Raw genomic sequence first — 20720 nt, 5'->3', positions numbered from 1 at the left:
CTGGGAGCCAGCTGGCCTTCTCTTGTTGCGTGCAAACCAGACAAAGCAGGTCACCCAGTTTCTTTTAAGTTAAATGTACTTCTCAGGCAAAGGAAGATTGCTCACAGCGGTGACGTCTCATTTAATGATAATTAAATTGCATTTCTTTATTCTGAAAGGTCTCTTAATTTTCTGCACAAAGGCAGGAAGCGTTACGCTTGCATGGTAACCAAGGTTGCTAGGTGAGGTGTACATCTTACCTTGCTGGACTCTCAAATAATGCGTCTGTGAGATCCTGATTTGGAAATGCCATAAAGTTAGGAAACAGGGCTGTCAGTTAACAATTGTCTCAGAAATCCAAAAAGATGCTTTTCCCTCTGTCTGCCTCTCCCTCTAGTTCTGTCTTAACCCCTTGTGTTACAGTTTTGTTGTTTGTGTTGTGTGGTGTGGGGTGGATGGAGCTCAGTACCTTCCACGTGCTAGGCAAGTGCTCCACCACTGAGCTACACCTCCAGTCCAAGGGTTTCTTTAAATATGAACTGGGCCACCACGTCCCACCGTGTCTTTTCAGAGTACAGATGGGGCTCAGCATGTTCCATCTTGTTCCTTCCTGACAAACCCTGCATGAACATTTTGTGGATTTTTGCTGGGAGCCTGCAGTCAGCCCTCAGAGACTGGGCCATCAAAGCCCCAAGGCTTCCTTTCCAGTGCTGGAGAATCCATCAGTCGTCTTTCCATGAGGAAACTGTTTGGAGATGGGGAGGGAGAGACTTTCCCTAAGGCCCATGGAGAGAAAAAAGCAAAACTGCAAAAATGAAAAGCCTAAAACAGGATTTATTTGATGAGTCCTTCTATCTGATCTATTATTGCCTGGGCCTGCCTTCCCACTGCTAGAATTAAGATATTCTGGAAAGAAACCTTAAGAAATGGAGTACAGTTATCAAGTTTGATATTGGAACAGAGTGGAGGGGAAAAAAAAGGGAAACTAAACCAATAGGTTCTTTATTTTTGGTAGTATTGGGGTTTGAACTTGGGGCTTTGTGCTTGTGCCAGGAAGGCGCTATATTGCTTGAGTCACTGCACCAGCCCTTTTTACTTGGGTTATTTTGGAGATGGGGGTCTTGCTTTTTTTTTTGTTCTGTGATCCTCTTACTTTACATTTCCTGCCATAGCTAGGATGATAGGCATATCTTTTTTCCATTGAGATGGGATCTCGGGAACTTTTTTCTGGGCTGGCCTGGAATCAAGATTTTCCTGATGTCAGCTTCCCAAGTAGCTTGGGTTGACAAGCGTTAGCCACCGGCACCCGAGCTATTGGTTGAGAACCTTTTGCCTAGGCTGGGCTAGAACCCAGGATCCTCCTGATTTCAGCCTCTCAACTAGCTAGGATTAGAGGAGTGACCCTCTGGTACCCAGCTCAACAGTGGTTTTAACAAGCATGAGTTTTAAACTTTAGTCGAAACTATGAGCAGTATGAGGATTGTGTGTGTGTGTGTGTGTGTGTGTGTGTGTGTGTTTTCTTGAGTTTTGGATTATTCAAACATTTTTTTTCAGACCATGCAGCTATCAATATTGGAGGTCAATTCCATGACCCATTGTGCTTCATTCAGACATTTTGAGGCCAAAATGATTCTGAGCAGAACTATCTGATGGAAAGAAGGGGTGGGAAAGGTTGTACTGATAGAGATTGACTGCAGAATAGGACACCTAATAAGGTCGAAGGTAAGAGAAAACAAATGTGAGTCATTTGTATGGAGAAGAGGCAAAAGGCCCAAGGGCTTCAGAGGACTGGAAAGATATTTTGGACTGGGTGGAGCAAAGGAGTTTGGTAATTAAATGGATGGCACCAAGACGGTCAGAAAAAAAGTTTGTTTTTCAAAGATAGTGAGGAGACGTACAACCAGGCATAGTGGGTGCTATGGTTTGGATGTGGTTTGTCCCCTCTGAAACTCATGCCAAAACTTGATTGCCTTGTGGTGGTATTGGAAGGTGGGTTCTTAAAGGGGGTCTTGAACCCGTTGAGAGGGTTGACACCTTTCTCATTCTTGAGGGACTGGGTAGTCACTGTGAGACCAGGTTATTCTGAAGCGAGTCCATTTCACGTGTTTTGCACTTCTACGGGCACCCTCTTTCCCTCCATCCTCCTGCCGTGACTTGGGGCAGTGAGAGGCCTTGCTGGCGTGCTGTGCTGTGGCTTTTTCCAGCCTCCAGAATCATGAGCCTAATAAACGACGCAGTCTCAGACATTCAGTTGTAGCAGCAGAAGGTGGATTAAGACTATGAGAAAGGGCGGAGTCATGATTTCTGCACAGAGGTTTGTTCTGCCCCTGCAAAATAGGGGCATTTAGGAGATTTTAGTTTCTACCTGGTTTTCTCCCCTTCCCTCCTCCTGTCTGGGGATTGGGAAATCAGCCTTGCATTTGCTGAGCCACAACCCCAATCATTTCCCTTTTAGTTTATTTTTCAGATAGGGTCTTGAACTAACTTTGTTCAGGCTGGCCTCAGACCATGATCTTCCTATCTCTACCTCCTGAGTAGCTGGATCATAGTCATGCACCACGGCACCTGGCACCTCTACCTGGCTTTCTAATAGCTTTTTGCAATTTGGTTGAATAATTTAAAAAGGAAGCCATCATTTATTAGAGACGTGATTGGCAAGAAGTGCTGAGCTGTTTCTCCAGGGAGGATGGAGCAGCACAGAGCACTGAGGGTCCTTGGAACCACACTCTGATTCTCCTGTGCTGAGCAGCATGGTCCAGCAGATTTACCAGACATCTCAAGGTAGCCCAGACCAGTTATAGGACACTTCTCCTTTCTCCTTTTCTTTCTTTCTCTGAATCTGGATCAAAATGGGTCTCCCCGATGCCCTCACACAGTCTCAAGACACTTTGCTGGTCAGTTACCACCTGCTTCATTCTTTTTAGTCCTGGTCTGAGAATCAAAACCAATGCAGGTCACAGACCACCCCAGAGAGTCAAAGAACATGGCTGCTGAAAGGAACCCATCTTTCCCCAAATGATAGATTAGGACACTGACTCAAGATAGGTGACTTACCCAAGAGCACACACAGGTATTAGCCAGCAATGCGGAAGTGGGAAGTAGGCTTCCTGGGAACCTCCTGCCTCCAGTTAATGACTTTTTTTGAGCAAGGACAGGAATACATGGATAAGGAGGAAAATGTAGCAGTCCAGGGAACTGGGGCCACACAGCCTGACATGACCCCTATAAGTCAGTGTCCTGGTTTCTGATTCAGGTCTCGCCTTCTTTCAAGGTCCCTGATGATGAGTGTTGTCTTTTGCAAGTGTTACGTGCAGCACATTCTGGATGGGGAAAAGACAATAATTGTAGATAAAAGAGAGAATACTGTACTTCATTCTTCAAACCCTAAATCCAGAGAGGCGCACGTGTGTGAGCGTACGCACATGAACCAGAATATTTGGAATCGTGACTGGCTTTCAATTTCAAAATCTGGGGCCAACAATGGTATGAAGTGAAAGGAGAATGAGAAAGGTGAATCTGTAAAAGAGTCCGGCTGAGGATCAAGACCCATGCTTTGGGGCGCGTCTATTGAACCTCGGTGGTACAGGGAACAATAGAGAGGGTGCAGATGGTGTGCAGAGGTAACTCCTGGCATCTGAGCGAGGTTAACGTGTCCGTAAGCCTGTAGATGCACTATGTCATCACAAAAGTGCTTGTTTTCTTTCCCCTAAAAGTCCAAGATTCTGCTAGCTCTCTGAAGATGAACCACTGATTCCAGCAGATGCACTTGGGGAAGTTAAGTTGTTCAATTGTGATGAGATTCCATTTAAAATTAGTAATTTGGAGGCTCTGGGTTTTTAGGGACCTCTGGCATTTACAAAACACAAGAGTGATGTGTGTGTGAGTGTGTGTCTGTTCATGCTGGAAGGGAGAGTGTAGATGTTTACAAATTCAACTTTGTTCACAAGTTCGACTTTTTCCTAACTAAAAGCTTGTGTGCCAGATCATTTGGAACTACCCTCGTAGGAACTTTGAGAGAATACTTGGCACTAAAAATGGCTTCTACTCAGGGGTCCCTTCTGTAACGTTCTGGAGCCTGGATCTGAGCTGTGTGTTTGTACCACACCCTTCCTCTGGGAGCCTGAGCACTCTTGAAGGTGATAAGCTCACAGGGGAGGCTGTGCCCTATAGAGGGACCAAGCCCCCTTACCCCTTGTTCTCAGATGAAGAAAGGGAGGGTGTGAAAGAAAAGCCAGCACGCCTCTACTTCCTTCCAGGCCTGCAGGCCCAATCCCCAACACACACACACACACACACACACACACACACACACACTGGAGTTGAGGTTCTTTCTCCTTTGAAACTGGCTTCTGAAAGGCCTGATCATTCTGTCTACTGTGTTTTTGTTCTGTTGCTCCAAAGAGCTCAGGTGTCTACATCAGGGATTTTCCCATGACATAAAATTCCCTTGCTGTAGATTTGTCCCCTGGAGAAAGCTGAAGGGCCCCTTGTGTTTGTTTTTCTCACCCTGTAAGAAAACATAAGGCTCCAGTCTTTAGTTGTGAGGGCCCAAGGAGGAAAGCAAGATAATGGAAATCCAAGTACTCCCATTGTATGATCGTAAGCTTGGATTTTGTGCGTATGAAAAATAAAGTCTATTGCTGAATTTCTTTGAAGGATTAGGAAGGAGAAGTAGAAATGAGCAGCTACGTTTCAGGCAGCCTGTTTCACACATGTTCACCAGAAAGACTCTCTCTAAAAGCCATTAGAAAACTCATGACCTAGGAGAGAGTCCACGAAAAACAAAAGGCGAAGTGTCTGTTAACCATTTATTATCAGTCATGTTGCAATCACCACTTGCATTGTACAGTAACTATACTCTGAAAAGTGCATTCTAAAAGACAATATTGAAATATTAAAGAATCCACTAACAACCTTATCTAGACTATGTCTTTCCTTTAGACTTGACAAAAATTGCTACATACTGGAGTATAGTATTATTTACTGTGCCTCAGCTGTTCTGTCTATGAAGAGAGGTGTCCATTCTTTGCCTAGTTTATAGGACTCTCATGAAGAAAGGTGGAGGAATAATGGCTCCATGGTGTTGACACTAGAGGGTCAAAATGCCTCTTTATAAAACAGAGCGAGGTAGAGCTACATGAACTGTTTACACATATGTCCTTCACAGGTAGTGGTTTATTGCTATGTAAGTTTGTTTTCTAAGTTGGTTGTGTGGAATTTGGCACCAGCCTTCCAATTATCTCACAGATGTGCACTGAGTCTGCTACCGAGTGAAGCAGCTATCCTCTGAGTTTTCCATTGCTTCTGTGGTAAGTGGGTCCTGAGTTCTAATAATTCTGTATTTGCAATGCAGTGTGTCTTTCTCCCACGGGCTTTGGTAGCTTTGACAGTGGGATCCTCTTTAGGGGTTCTGGAGCAGAGAAGGGATAGGTGATTTTGCAAGAGAAAGACATCAGCCTGAGCCAAATGTAGATACCAGAGCTCTTCATAGCAACCGAGCCAAGACACAGAAGATCACTCTCACCTTTCAGAACCCAGGTGTTGACATGCAAGGGTCTAGGTCACAGAAGAGAGAATCTAATCCATCTCCGTGTGTAGGAAAGGAAATTTTGATATGCAAGTCATGGTAACATATTGAATCCACATCACAGTGTTCAGCCCATCATAGTCATTGCACATGATCAGGGAGGAAAGAGAAAGTGATAAAAGGAATAGAAAAGTGGAAGGAATCAGGGTCAGAATTGAAGAGCAGGCCATGGGCAATGGGTCTGTTGTGTCGAAGTCTACAAAGGTTGCTCTGAGACTCAGTCAGGTGCCATTGCACCTGTCCGTTGAGGACCAACCTGGAATAATGGTTGATGAAATCCAAGAATATAGGTGATCAGACTTTGGCATGTGTTGCCAGTTAGGTGGATAGGTTGTTAAGTAAATTTTCCTTGGGAAAACTGATTTACAGGGTGAGGTGAAGTAGGGGATAAAAGGCCTTATAAATATAAGTCACTTAGTTTTTGTCGACACTGTAGTTTGAACTCAGGGTCTTGTGCTTCCAAGGCACATGCTGTACTACTTGAGCACACCTCCTGCTCTTTTTGCTTTTCAGTTTATTTTTTAGATACAGTTAGGCCCAGCCTTGAATTGTGATCTGTCTACCTTAGCCTCCCACATATCTGGAATTACATACATGTGCCATTACTTTTTGTGATGGAGTTTCAAAGACCCAAGCTGGCCTGGAGCCATGGTCCTCCCAATCTCCACCTTCTGTGTAGATGAGATTACAAGCATCCACCACTTTGCCCTGTCTGTGAGTCACTTTATTATCATGGAGGAGGAGGTCCAGGTCTACTTACCTGTGATCATGCTCCTAATAGGAAGAGTCACCAATTTGTGTCTCAGGTGCCACTTGTTGCTGTCTGCAGGTCAGCCATTCCTGTCTTGCTGCTCTGTTGTTACAGCCCTGTGCTGGTACGTGAGAGTGTGTGTGCATACCAGGGCTTCACCCTCTTCTCTGTGTGGGTATAAATATACACAGGAGAGTACCACCTATTTATAGACCTTCCAGTTGTGATTCTGCAACAAAGACATTGACGCTTGCTATTGGCGGGTCTCAGGGAAGTGTCTGTGTGAAGGTGGGACAAGATAGGAAATGCAGAATGCTAGACCATCTCAAGATGAGAGGCTTGCCAGCTACGTTGGGTCATTCTATGGTGTTCAGCTCTTGTGGGGTGTGCTTGCCACACCAGGCCATTGTGTTGTTACCTGCCTGGATTTCATTCCCTTTATAGGAGAGCCTGAATGTCATCCCCAGTGACCCTGGAAAGGATGCTGGGTTCCTGGACGCCTAACCCCACTGTCCCTTCTACCTCTTCTCCTCTCTGACTCTTAGGAAAACATTTTAATCTTCAAGGTGTAGTTTCCAGCCAGAGATCAACTGACTGCTTGTCTCCTACAGGTATGGGGAGACTGACTTCAGAGCATTTCGATTCTTGGACTATTTCCTTCTGAGACCTTCATTGTGACTGACTGGCCTTTTCCAGTTGAGAGGGGGGTATGTTCTCATTTCATGTTGTAGGAAATCACTACTATTTTTTATTTAATATTTTTATCATATATATATATATATATATATATATATATATATATATGTCCATTGAGTAGTACTTTTGGGAAGAGTATTAAAACAAAACTTTGGCAAGATAATTATAGACTCAGTGCTAGATTCATTGTTGTTTCATGGTATTCACCAGGAATTGGTTCTAGGGTTCCTGCAAATACCAAAATCCTCAGATGCTCAAGTTCTTTTACACAGCGGTGTAGCATTTGTATATCCTGTGCACATCCTCCTGTAGACTTTAAGTCATCTCAAGACTACTTATCACACCTAATTTAATGTCAGTTCTGTATAAGTAGTCGTTCCACTGTGTTGTTTAGGGAATAATGACAAGAAGATAAAGTGTACCTTTTCAGTACAGATGCCATATTTTCCTCCAAATATCCATGACCCACAGTTGTTGAATGTGTGGCCATGGACCCCATAGTTGCAGAGCCCATGGAGAAGGAGGCTGACTGTATTTATCGTCATGCACCCCAGATCCATACAACAAACACATGACGACTTTTCTCTCTCTGCTCTGAGGTGAGCAGGCTGGGTAAACATATAATGAAGTTGAAGACTGTTGAAAGCTCAGAGCTTCTCTGATTTGTTCGATCCCTGGAACACATAGATGGACAGGAGAACAGTGCCTTTTAAGTGGAGCGGCTAGTGAGCACATACCCAAGTGGACATCAGGGAGGGGGTGGACCAGGTGGAACAGAGCAGACTGGTGGAGATTCTGTCAGGCTGGCATAGTTGTGTAAGCAGATGAAAGGTGAAGTCTGTGATAATGTGTTGAACTGGTCAGACCAGCTTTAGAGTTAAAAATAAATAAATAAATAAATAAATAAAAGGAAGAAGAGAAAAAGCACGTACACAAAGGAAGCTGCCCAGAACATTCCAGGAAACCATTGAGCTGGGAGTGATAACGTGTTTCCTTCTTTTCCTTCAAAGATTTGTTTAAGAGGACAGCTAGGATAAGAAGTTGCACTGTAAAAACAATGTAGAGGATTTGTAGAGAACAGAGGAAAAAGTCTGACACAGCATTCATGATCACTATAGTTTTCCTTAATTTAATCTGAACTTACTATTGTGTTGGCCTTGAGATGTCAAGGATGCCGACCACAGCCCTCATCATTTTCTGCACTTGAGAATTTCATACTTTCAACCACACATGATGCTTGCATTGGTCTTCTATGTGATTTCAGATCCCCCAATGTTTCATTCACGTGAAATAACAACCGCCTTGGTAATGTCACCATGCACATGGGGTCCTTCCAAGAATCTTTTACAGTTGACAACACTGGTCATCATCTTCATATTAGCTCTCACTCCTTAATCTTGTGAGGACATTCACACAGAGGACATGCATGTCTATTACAGAGATATCCAACCTCCCTCATCTGAATGAAAATTCTTCATTCTTGATACAGCTCTGAGTTGAAAGAATTGTCATTGCTCTCTCTTTGTCATCTTGATGTCTTTGCCTTTGCTCCTACTGTGGAAGCTTTCCTCTTCCCTTTGTCCTTGTCTTGTGATCATTGAATAAAGAGCGGATCTATTTTGTCCTGGACACTGTAGTCAATGGATGTATATCAGTAAGCAAGATGGACAGATTTCTTTCTCCGTGTACATTGTAGTGTGAGGGGGAATAAAACGTAAATAGGGCAATGAATATTAAGAAATGATAAGGAGGAGAGACCCTGTCTGAAAAAAATGATAAGAAATGTTTAACAGGGGTCTGACAATCTGGGAGTGGGATGAGGAGTCAGGGAAGTCTGAGTAAGAGAATTTACAGCTGGGTTTGGTGCCTCACACCTGTAATCTTAGATACTCAGGAGACAGAGATAGGGAGGATTGAGGGCGAAAAGTTAGCAAGAGCCCATCCTCACAAATAACCTGTGCATCATGGTGCATGCCTGTCATCCCAGCTACACAGGAAGCATAAGTAGGGGGCTATAGTCCAGGCTAGCCCAGGCAAAAAACGGGACCTACCTGAAAAATAACTAAGGCAAAATGGGCTGGAAGTGTGGCTCAAGTGCTTGCTAGAGTACCTGCCTAGCAAGCATAAGGCCTTGAGTTCAAACCTTAGTAAAGAAAAAATAAATAAATGAAATTGAGAAAGAATTTAGAGAGAAATTAAATCATAAACTCTAGGATTTATCTTTAGAAGAGAGGAAGGTAAATGGCCAAAAATTACAAAGAAGTAAGGCAGAAAGAGGCCATGTTTTATATAAAACACTGAAGGCTACCTCTTTAACCCCAAATCTGTGTTATCTGTGAAGACTAGTCATTTTTCACTGAGTGTCCAAATATTTCATTTTTTTCTCTGTCTCAGTACCAGTCTTTTGACCGTTGTGCTCTTCATCAATGACTCCCCCTGTGGCCCGGTGACAGGAGTCAAAAGACATCTCCCAGGATGGTATTGTGATTTTGCTCCTAGCTATAATTGGCGGTGAAAGGTTTGGAGTAGGAATTTGTCAGCTGTTATTACAATGAGGTTGAGTTATTTGTAACTATGTGTTTCCTCTTTTCCATAAGTATAATTAAATAAATTCTTATTAAACATCTACTAAGAGCCAGGTATTCAAGCATGTGCTGGAAGCATAAAGATTAATAAAGACCATTTCTGGTTTGGGGCAGTCTGGCATCCACAGAACTAATGAGATAAATACTGTGGTGGGCATACAAGTAAAACCTTCTAGGAGCCCAGAGGAGAGAAGGGGCAAAGGACCAGGGCTTTCTGACACAAAGAGATGTTTCAGTCCATCCCCCCAAAATGATAGACTGCTGCTACTTTTTAAAAAGTCAAAGTATTTTTGTAGTTAATGCTAATAAGAGTAATATTTTTTTAAAAAAAGAGAAAACACGTCAATTGAAGTGTTGCAAAGTCTTCTCGTGGAGGCGTGGTGCTGGTTGATAGTCTATTTACACTGCTGCGTGATCTGCCTGCTGCTGTGCTGTACGTGGGGTGTTGCTGTTTTGGTGTGGGCTGACTTTTCCTAAAACCTATTTCTCATTATCTTACACTCAATTGAAGAGATTTTCCTGTACTTGACAGTGGCACTCACCCTTTGACTCTGGCCTCCTGCCCAGCAACTCCCTTCTCCAGCAGTTATTTAGTCATCTCTGCATGCAGACTAACTTCCTTGCTTGGGGAGAGGCTGGTTATCTTTTTATTTATTGCAGTGCTGGGGATTGAACCCAGGGCCTTGTGCATGCTAGGTAAGTGCTCTACCACTGAGCTACTGCTGGAGAAACTGCTATTTAGGGGGAAATAAGAAAGAGCTGTGGGTGAATAGGAATGGAGTCTGTGGAAATCATGACTGCCTGGTTCACTTGGGTGGAAAGGTCAGGTTCTTATATTGGATTTTCATAAAATTCAGCAAAATAATGGTTCTCCATGCCTAAAATGTCAACAACTGTTGCATTTAAAATGACCCTTTAGTTTTTTTTTTTTTTCCTTTTGCTTTACTGGGGTTTGAACTCAGAGCCTCCTGCTTACTAGCTTGGTATGCAGGCACTGTACCACTTGAGCCACACCTCCAGCCCAGAATTTCTCTTTAAAATGTAACATAAACTGCACTTTACTTTCTCCTTGTCAATTCATTGACTTGCCAATCTCCTGCAGAGACTCGTCTAATTTAAAAAGGTTTGCCTCAGCCTTTCAGAGCAGGCAAGGGATGTCTTGGCAGAAGCGTGAAGGCTAGGATTTGGATCTGGGCACCCATTTCCGCAAGACTTAGCACACCAAATGCATGGGGTTGATTTTTCCCTGGGATCATCAGGAGTCCTTGGTCTTTACCTTATGCAGCCCCTACCATAGAAGTTCTGAGAAACGCTCACACAGTGCAGATAATAGGTGTATAGTATCGTTCCTATCCCCATCTAAAAATTGGGGTCCTGTGCTATATAAAATACTAAATACATTTTCAAGTCTGTTGGGAAAAACAAGCTCAGTTCTGATTTTGGTTCTAGGTCTACTGAAATCACTGGTCTGGTCTTTTTCCCAACTGTGGAATACATCCCAGCAAAGTTGATGTTGATAGCCTGGATAGTTGATTCTTAATCTCTCTCTTATTAAATCTTTCACATCGTGAGTAATTTTTCTGGACCGAAGCTCAAGACTTGTTGATGTAGAAGAGTCACTTTGGTCACTGAATACTGTTGAAACATGAACTCTGTCAAAGGTGGCTCATCCTCATCCACATACTAGTTTCTGGTGCAAATCCTCGAAACTCATCCCTCTGTCATCGTGAAGGCAATTTATGTGCACATAGTACTTTCAAACAGATCATACTAGTAGTAAATTACATGAACTATGACATCTTATTTTCACCTTTTGATCAATTAGCAAGCAGGAAGAATAAAGGCAATGGTGCAGTATAGCTTTGATTTCTTTCTTTTGATCACAATGAAGAGTAATTCTGCCATGTGCCCCCAACCTCCAGTATAAAGCAATATTTTTTTTTGCACTGCAGACCACACCATACACTTCTCTATTTATTTTGCTGAGGGGAGATGGGTGAGATTGCCAGGTTTCTATGAGAATTATAGGGTTTTCAAATCATGGAGAAAATTGTCGTGGTTCAATGTCATTGGAAAACTCACAGTCTTAATTTGCCTCTAATTTTCCCCTTAATGGGCACTTTGGCTCCATTTTCATAGTATTTTGAAGCTTTCTTTTTCATTTTGGCATCAAAATAATTTTAATGTCTTTCATTTTAGGATTGTTTTCTATTTTGATTGACATTTAATCCATTATTCCAGAAGGGTGAAAACCAACACATTTTTGGGTAAGGAACTCAGTAATACTGAGCTTTGTCATCGTGTCCCTAGGAATGCAGTTTAGTGGCCATAGATATTGGGAAATCCTAACCATATAACCAACATGGTACCTGAAACTTAGCTGAGATTTCAGATCATTGGTACTAATTTAGTTCTGTGCATAACCATTTTGTTAGTTAATACTTTTTTCTAAGAGAATAAAGAACAGGAACAATGAAATTATAGACACATGGGCCTTGTAACAAACCCTCCCCCTTTGCATAGCTTCTTCTAACTCTACTGCTTTGATCCAACCTCTTCAAATGAAAATTGTTTTATTCAAAAGTCTGACTTGGCCTCATCCAAGATAAAATGTCTTTCATTGCCAGCTTTATGCATAATTCACTTCACAAAAAGCACAGAGAGACCAAGGTCCATGGGAACAGTCACAGAGGAAGAAAAATGGCAAGAGTTGCTCTTGGCCAGGAAGCAACCTGACATTTCCCTACACAACTTAGCAATGAGATTAGAAGTTCCCTCGTGCTTCTTCCCTCCTGCCACGTGATCAGTGATCAGGGTCCCATCTGCACAGATGGCAAGATGTGGAGGCAGTACCATTAGGTAAGGGATGTCAGTACAGTAAACCTACCTTATTCCTGGATTTACTATGTGCATTTTGATCGAGCACAGTAAAATAAATGGATAAATAAAAATAATTAAAGAAATTTCAAGAAAAAGAAAATTTTCAGTTCCCACATGCTCAGTATGTAGCTTGATTGATGGGGAGGAGGAGCTCTCAGTCAGTCCCATGCTTTCCTCAGTTGTGTTGAAATCACTGTGTGATCTGCGCAGGGTTTCTCTGCCTTTCATTTTGTGAAAATCTGCCTCCCACAAAGCAAGTGGTACCCCAAAATCAATCCTTCCAAGCCCAAAAGGGCACAAAATGTGCTCAAATGCAGTTGAGATTTTGAGATTTGTTGAAGGGGGGGCTTGGCTTTCGTGGAAGTGGGTGGTGTATGGAGAAAAATGAGTCCAACATCCGCAGCCCAGCACTGAACTCTCTGCGTCCTGAATATGTCCAGGTTTTCCTCAACAAAGACCTGGAACCATGGGCCCCATGTTTCTAACGATCTCCTGTGCTCAGATCTAGCTTCTGCCTCAATGGGTGGTTCTGGCCATCTGATTCTCTTGGCCTGGCTCATCTTACCTATTGGAAAAATATGTAAGTTGCATAGATCAGTGATATCTAAAAGTTCTTCCAAATCTAAAATATTCTTTCTAAGCAACCTGTTGAAACAAGAATGTTAGTTCTCAAGACCGTGCTCTGGGGAGCCCCACCTTCACCCCGGTACTTTGTCACAGATGGGAATAAAACACCGAAGGTGACAGGTTGTCAGAGCCACATTCCAGTCACATTGAATGCTCAAAAACCAATTTCAGCTGCATTCCAGCCAAACAGATAACAGTTTTAAAAAGTAATGGAGTTATTTAACAGTTGTCTTTGAAATCGTTTACTTCTTTCTTTCAAGGTGACATTAACAGACATTCTGGGATTTCAGCCGAGATCCACTTTCACACGCTCTTTAGTGATCCCTGTGAAATAAATCATATTGAAGAGGGTTTTTTTTTTTTTCATTTTTTTTTTGCCCTTATGAGTTATTTGCCTGGAGGAAATTCTTCATTTTCTTTTTCTTCTAAATGCATGTTGGAATAATGTCGTCTTTGAAAAGTCTTAAGGAAAAGAGAAAGTGTGAGAACAGCCTCTACCCCAATTCTTGCTCTGTTCTCAGCACTGTGAGAATGAAGTCAGACTGCTAACACAGAATGTCAAAGGATTCCCGGTGCAAAAAAGTCTACACCCTTCTGCCCATAGGCATTTGGACTGTGAACTATTTATGGAGAGCAGGCTTTGAGAAGAAAAAATATTAAAGAGCTAGTTAATTTTCTACAGATTATTTTAGCAACACTAACTTTCTGTGAGAGAAGATAGCATTTTCTACATGAGGTCCCTATCCCCTTTGCCACTCAGTGGGAAGAAGTGTGTAGAGTCAATCAGGTTCTCTATGATTACCATCAAGTGAACAGACTCTTCATTAACACTTGCGAAGTGTGAACAGAGAACTTTTAAACAATAAATGTCAAATTAAGTACTACTCTCTCCTCCATTCTCCTTTCCCTGAAGACATTTTTAGAGTCCATGCTAAACAGTTGGAGGTGGTAGCAATGTGTGTGTAATCCCAGCTATATGAGAGGTACAGGTATAGGAGGACTGGGGTCCAAGGCTGACCCAGGCAAATACAAGACCCTATGTGAAAAATAACTAACACAAAAAGAGCTGGAGACATGGCTCGAGTGGTAGAGTGTCCACTTAGCGGGGCCCTGAGTTCAAACCCCACTACTGCATTTTTTTTTTTTAAGTCCATGCTAAGCATTAACAATCTTCTTTGGGGTAAAATATACCTTTGCTACTTTCCTGTCATTATTATTTTTAATTTCCCTTTTTTTGAATAATCAAGGCAAATCAGATGGTAGTATCTGTCCTGCTTGCTTCCTGTGTATGCAGCTGTCCCACACATCACGTCTTTAATTAGAAGTTTAAGGTAGTCTTGAAGGATTGGATATCCCTTGGCCTAGCGCCATTCCAAACCATAAATTAAATTCCCAGCATCACAATGGAAGGTCTGGGAGCCAACCAGGGCAGGAGTTTGGCAAGTGAAATTTCTAGTATGTATTGATGAATTTGAAATGCATACATCAACCCAAAAACCAACTCAGATCCAGTAAACGATCAGGTAATGACTTGCATTTCATATATTACCACACTAACCACTAATAGCACACACATAAGTGTGAACTCAACAGTGACTGATACCTATTTTGTGATTGGTCCAATGTTATTAGATAATTAGGGGGGACAGTAATAAGTGCTTTCTGAGAATTGGTGGAAAGAAAATAGAATTATTGCTTACTTAAAAAACTTGGAAATGTGTTTGACAAAGTGTTACTCAACCTAGAGGAAAGGGAATCATTACGAAGGCATTGACACTGTGATAACTTTTACATACCTCCATTGAAAGGCTCTGTCCATTTTTATTCTAACAACTTAGTTGCTGAAATTTACCTTTTCATCAAAATTAATATTGGAGAACACTGGAATCTCTGACTTGGCTTAGCATTTCACATCTCTTAAGAGATCACGTTTGCAGTGTGAACAAAGTTAGTCTCAGTTTGCAGTCTAGGTGGGTTTATATTTGAGGTTGTAACTCCTGATGAATATAGTGGTACCCTCTGAAGTCCTCACTTTGAGGAAGTCCATTTTGCAAGACACACACGCACATGCACTCGCATATCCCACACACTCTGTACTGGGATATGCCCCAGGGCCTTAAGCATGATAGGCAAGAACTCTGTCACTGTGACACCTCCAGCCCATGACCTGTTTTGTCTTACAGTGAAAATGTATATTGTGTTTAGGAATGATTATGATAAATTTGTAATATAATAAAGCGTCACAATTTATAGGAAACCATAGATGTACTTGCTACTTGCTGGCTGTGTGCTTCTGGCACAAGCCCAGTGATCAGAAATTGTCAAGTACTTAAGCCTGCAAAAAAATTAAAAAAGATGAACTGACTACATCTAAATATCCTTTGCTGTTTTCCTATAAGTCCTGTTTTACATAGTTAGGGCATTTTTCTAATTTTTTTTTTTTCTGTGGTGCTGAGGTTTGAACTCAGGGTCTCATGCTTATCAGGCAGGCGCTCTACCACTTGAGCCACTCCGCCAGCCCTGGCATTTTGATTGTAGGTTGAATATACAGTCGATTCTTGTTATTAGCAATAGTTGTGTTCTATAAAGTTGCTGCATGTGCTGAATTAGTGAATACTGATTCATTAGTGAACACTGTTTCCTGGGGTCAGGTTCCCACGAACCCCTGTCACAACAATTTGCCAACCCATCAACACAAATCGTTTTTTTGTTTGTTTTTGTGTGTGTGTGTGTTTCTGTTTAAAGACACCTTACGTAATACATATTGTTCATACTTTAGTATTGAGCTCAGGAGGCATCAGCACTCCAGCTCATGCCTGAATGAAGTTCACCTGGTACCTGTATTTTCTCCATGAGGCCCATCACAGCCTCCTGCACTTGAGAACAGTAGACAGCCCTTTCACTCGCTGCTCGGGAGGCATTTTAAATAGCAAAGTCATCCCTCCCACCAAAAAAAAGGCATGTAAGAGAAACATGTGGCACCAAGTGGACCATAAAAAGGATACTTCTTTATGGTGTGAGGGCTGACCAAGAAGCAGAGTGTGGTTTCCTTACACTCCACCTAGGAATGAGCTTGTTCGGTAACTGGGTTTTGTTAATCTGTTCATGTCCATGAATGAATGTGAAAATTCCGGGAGTATCAATTTGGGGATCATATGTAAATTTTAGCAGGTAGGTGACTTTACAAATAAAGAACATGCAAATGATGGAGACTGGCTGTATAATAGTTCCTAGTATCTTTTTCTTTTTTTCCATGAACCCTTGGCAGTTGAGATCAATGCTGCTTGCTGTGTTGACATGAAGCCTCAGTACTATTTGCTTCATGATAGAATTTTCCAGAATCCCATCTCCTCCACAGGCACACACCCATGAGGGTCCTGGCCATTGCTTCTCTCTTCGTAGCTTCTTTAATGTTCCTTTCTAGACTGTCCTTCCGTGCACAGCCATCGGTGGTCTTGGCAGTGTTGGAATGAGTGAGGTGGAGGGTGAGTCACTGGCCCAGGCCCTGGTTCCTCCCTGTGCCCAGGCCTGCTCAGAATGTGCCAGAGGGTTTGGGTTTCATTCATAAATCCAGATGCTCGAAGACTGCTGGCTTTGCTGTTTCTTAGTGAAACACTGATTGAATTGGCTATGAGGTCACCAGACCGAGCCCTTTTTCTCGTTTCATGTTATTTTACATGTTTTTACTCTAGTAAGGAGGGAGGACTAACAGGCGGGATTCGAGGCTGTTTGCTGGTCATCGTTTCATCCATACCTCTGAATGTAATGCAGGAATACAGAGGGAATTCCGTGACATTTCAGCTTTTCTTCAGTTTTTCTTTTTTAAATGTTTTTATTAGCATATAATAGTTGTTCAGGGGGTGTCGTTGTGACATTTTCATATATGCGTACATTGTATTCCTAGTTTAGTTCATCCCCTTCATTCTTCTTCCTCTTCCTCCTCCCTCTCCCCGTTCTTAAAATGGCTTCGACAGGTTTCATCGTTCATGTATGTGTAGAAAATACATCAGCCATACTCACCCTCACTCTCTTCATTTATTCCCTCTCCTTTACATATCCCCTTCCCCCCTGCCACCCAGTGTCCTCCCGTGAGGGTCTTTTCAGAGATGCAGAAGACATTTGTCATCTGTAAGTCCTTTAACTTACCTTTCTGGTTAGTTCTTTCTGGCTTGAGAGCATTTCTGACTTTTCCTGAGACAGCCACTGAGGAAATTCAGATTTTAGTTTTTCAAAAATGTCTAATTCTCTTATAATCTCATCCCCAGGGATTTTCTTTTCTTTTTTTGTGGCACTGGGGTTTGAACTCAGGGCCTCATGCTTGTAAGACAGATAGGTGTTCCACCATTTGAGCTACTCCACCCGCCCTGGAGCTTTTCTTTTTTCTTTTTTGGTATTGGGGTTTGAATTAAGGGCCTTGCGCTTGGTAGGCATTCACTCCACCACTTGACTTGTTTCCAGCCCTTTTAGCTTGAGTTATTTTTCAGATAGGGTCTGGGTTTTTACCTCTGACCACGATCCTCCTACCTCTGCCTCCTGTGTAGCTGGGATCACAGGTGTACCCCCACACCCAGCTTGTTTGTTAAGATGGGGGTCTTGCTAACTTTCTGCAACCATGACTTTCCTGATCCCCACCTCCCAGGTAACTGGGATTATAGGTGTGAGCCACAGCTCTCAGCGCTCATCCCCAGTCTTATAAGTTGGAAATCCTTACTAGAAAAGAAATGGCAGCTTTTCAATTACAAGCTGTGTTAGCTCTCATCCTGGGCCTGTGTCACAGAGGAAGACTTTTGCTGGATCGCTGAATCGACTTCCAGTCATTGAGTAGTCTCAGAGATGTACCGTGGTATGGCTGCAGGAGCCAGTGAGTTGGTGGCATGTCTCCCTCCTAGAGGGAGATCTTGTAAGTGGAGTCAGAGAGACGCTTTGGAATAGAAAGACAGAAGGCCATCCCCATTTCTTTCCCATGCCCTCTCTATTTCTGAGGGAAATAACAGTAGCAGCATTGCCTGCCACCGTCCAGGGACCGATGACTGTGTGCCACAGAGCAGTGCTCCTGGCTTCTCCTTGTGAGGGTTTTGAATGACGGCTCTATGATGTATACCTTTACCCTTACCCTGATGGCTCAGAGTCTCTGCGGCATCATGAGTGGGATGCCTTAGATGGCAGGGAGGTCATCTCTTAGGCTCTGTGTGCAAATAGTGAGGAGAATTGGGGCTTAATGAGCCCTTTTGGAACAGGTTGACAATACCACGAAGAACATTCTAGAGTCATGGTGGGGTCGTAAAAGGTCAAGCTAACTGCTGATTTCTGGAAAGTCTTCATTTTTTTCTTTTTTGATTTTAATTTTTTTTAAATTTCTTTTACTCATATGTGCATACAATGTTTGGGTCATTTCTTCCCCGTCCCCCCGCCCCTCCTTCTCTCCTCCACCCCCTCACCACCAGGCAGAAACTATTTTGCCCTTATCTCTAATTTTGTTGAAGAGAGAGTATAAGCAATAATAGGAAGGACCAAGGGTGTTTGCTAGTTGAGATAAGGATAGCTATACAGGGAGTTGACTTGCATTGCTTTCCTGTACATATGTTTTACATTCTACATTAATTCTTCTCAAACTAAGCTTTTGTCTAGTTCCTGGTCCCCTTCTCCTATTGGCCTCTGTCACTTTAAAGTTTCTGCTTTAGTTTCTCTGCATTGAGGGCAACAAATGCTATCTGGTTTCTTAGGTGTCTTACCTATCCTCACCCCTCCCTTGTGTGCTCTCGCTTTATCATGTGCTCAAAGTCCATTCCCCTTGTTGTGTTTGCACTTGATCTAATGTCCACAAAAGTCTTCATTTTTGAAAGGCTGTCAGGAAGAAGATGGATGAGAATGACTGAGAGGCCCAGCACACAGCACTCTGGTTGTGTGCAAGCTACAGGGAGAGGTGCTGTGTGTTGTGAGATAAGCAGGGGTTTTGAACTGTGACAGACCTGGTTTTGAATTCACTGTGTGACGTAGAGAAAGCTAATTAATCCCACTGACCTCTGTCTGTGAAATGTCCAAAAATAATGTAGAGGCTGCAGAGTTGTGTGGCAAAGAATCTGCAGGCTGAAGCCAAGAAGTTCCAGAGTGGTTGGAGAGACTTGGTCAAGTTCATAAAGTAAGGCAGTGACAACCAGTATGATGGCTCACACCTGTAATCCCAGCTATTCAGAAGGTGGAAAACTGGGAGAACCAGCACCAGGCTTCCAAACACTCAGAAGAGCATAAACAAAGGCCTGGAGAGAGAAGAGTGCATGCACCCTTAGTAGAAATGAGCAAGACAAGACTCCTGAGCACAGGTGTAACCGGATGTGTGGGGCCTCTGGATGTGGGTGGAAGGGCAAGGAGAGAAGACGAGCAGAGGGCATGGAAGAGTCCAGATTGCTGTGGGAGTAGGAATCCAGGAGAGATTGTAGACACTGAATGTCATGATCAGAGTTGGTTTTAGAGACGCCTCCAGCTGCAGAGCAGAGACTGGATGGGACTAGAAGGAGGGAGAGGCAGCTGTAAGACAGGATGGGGACATGTGGTGGTAGGCTGGTACAGTAACCCCTGTGATGGACCAGGGAGATGGACAGATGCAGCTGGATCCAAGGTGCATGAATGACTCTGAGTCCTGGAATCAACAGGATGTGGCAAATTGAGGAGAGGAAAAGGTGGTTCATCGGTTTCTAACATGGTCATCAGAATACAAAATGGTATCTTTGTCAAGATGATGGAGCATTCTGGGAGGCTGAGACAGGTAGGGAGTTTGGTTTGGGCCACTGTGTTCAGGATTATATAGGACATTCAACTCGTTAATTAGGCAGTTGAACATTAAGGTTGAGACCCAGAAGACAGGTGAGCAAGAGCAGTGATTTAAGAGTCTACATTATTTGAAGCTGAGGAAATAAATGAGGTGACCAAGGATGACAAGAGATGAGGGCTTTGAACAGCCCTTGTGTACAATGGTCACCACTGGACCCATCACATTCTTTCAGAGACTCTATGCATTTTACCAATTGTTTTTCGGTGGTACTGGGGTTTACACTCAGGATCTCACGCTTGCTAGGCAGGTATTCTACTGCTTGAGCCACTCCACCAGTCCTTTTTTGTATTGGGTATTTCCAAGGTAGGCTCTCATTTTTGCTCTGCCTGTTCTCAAACCAAGATCCTCCTAATCTCTGCCTATTGAGTAGCTAGGATTACAGGCGTGGGCCACCAGGGTCTGGCTCAGATTTTACCAATTTTTGATTAGTTATGTCGATCAGCAAGTAAGAGAAAACAGAAAAGAGAGTGTTCTACATTTTTGGTTGGATAATAGCAGCAAAAACAAAACTGTGTTTTAATAATGCACATTTTAATAAGTGTAGAAAAATGATGAGGAGGATTTTATAGAAGCAAAGTACTCTAAGAAATTAAGACATTCCTGAGAGAAATTATTTGCATAGCTCCGGGCCCAAGGAGAGCCAAACTGATGTCTAGGAACTGGAAGACGTTGCAATTAAACATTACTCTTTGGAGGATTTGAAATTTATTTCTCAGGAGGGAGGATTTGAGCCCTTCCAGACACATCTCATTTGCATCTCTTGCTTTGCAAATAAAATCAACCAAA

General features: G+C 42.8%; 1 protein-coding gene across 22 annotated transcripts in view; it reads left to right on the top strand.

Annotated features, from left to right (window-relative positions):
* Kiaa1217 (KIAA1217 ortholog) overlaps positions 1–20720 on the top strand; it is a 444456-nt gene that overhangs the window by 191599 nt on the left and 232137 nt on the right. The gene's annotated exons all lie outside the window — the stretch shown is intronic.

This window comes from Castor canadensis, chromosome 15 (assembly GCF_047511655.1).
Source record: "Castor canadensis chromosome 15, mCasCan1.hap1v2, whole genome shotgun sequence".
Classification (NCBI taxonomy): domain Eukaryota; kingdom Metazoa; phylum Chordata; class Mammalia; order Rodentia; family Castoridae; genus Castor; species Castor canadensis.
The sequence above is the reverse complement of the archived record's forward strand: the minus strand, read 5'-3'. Positions and strand labels throughout refer to the sequence as shown.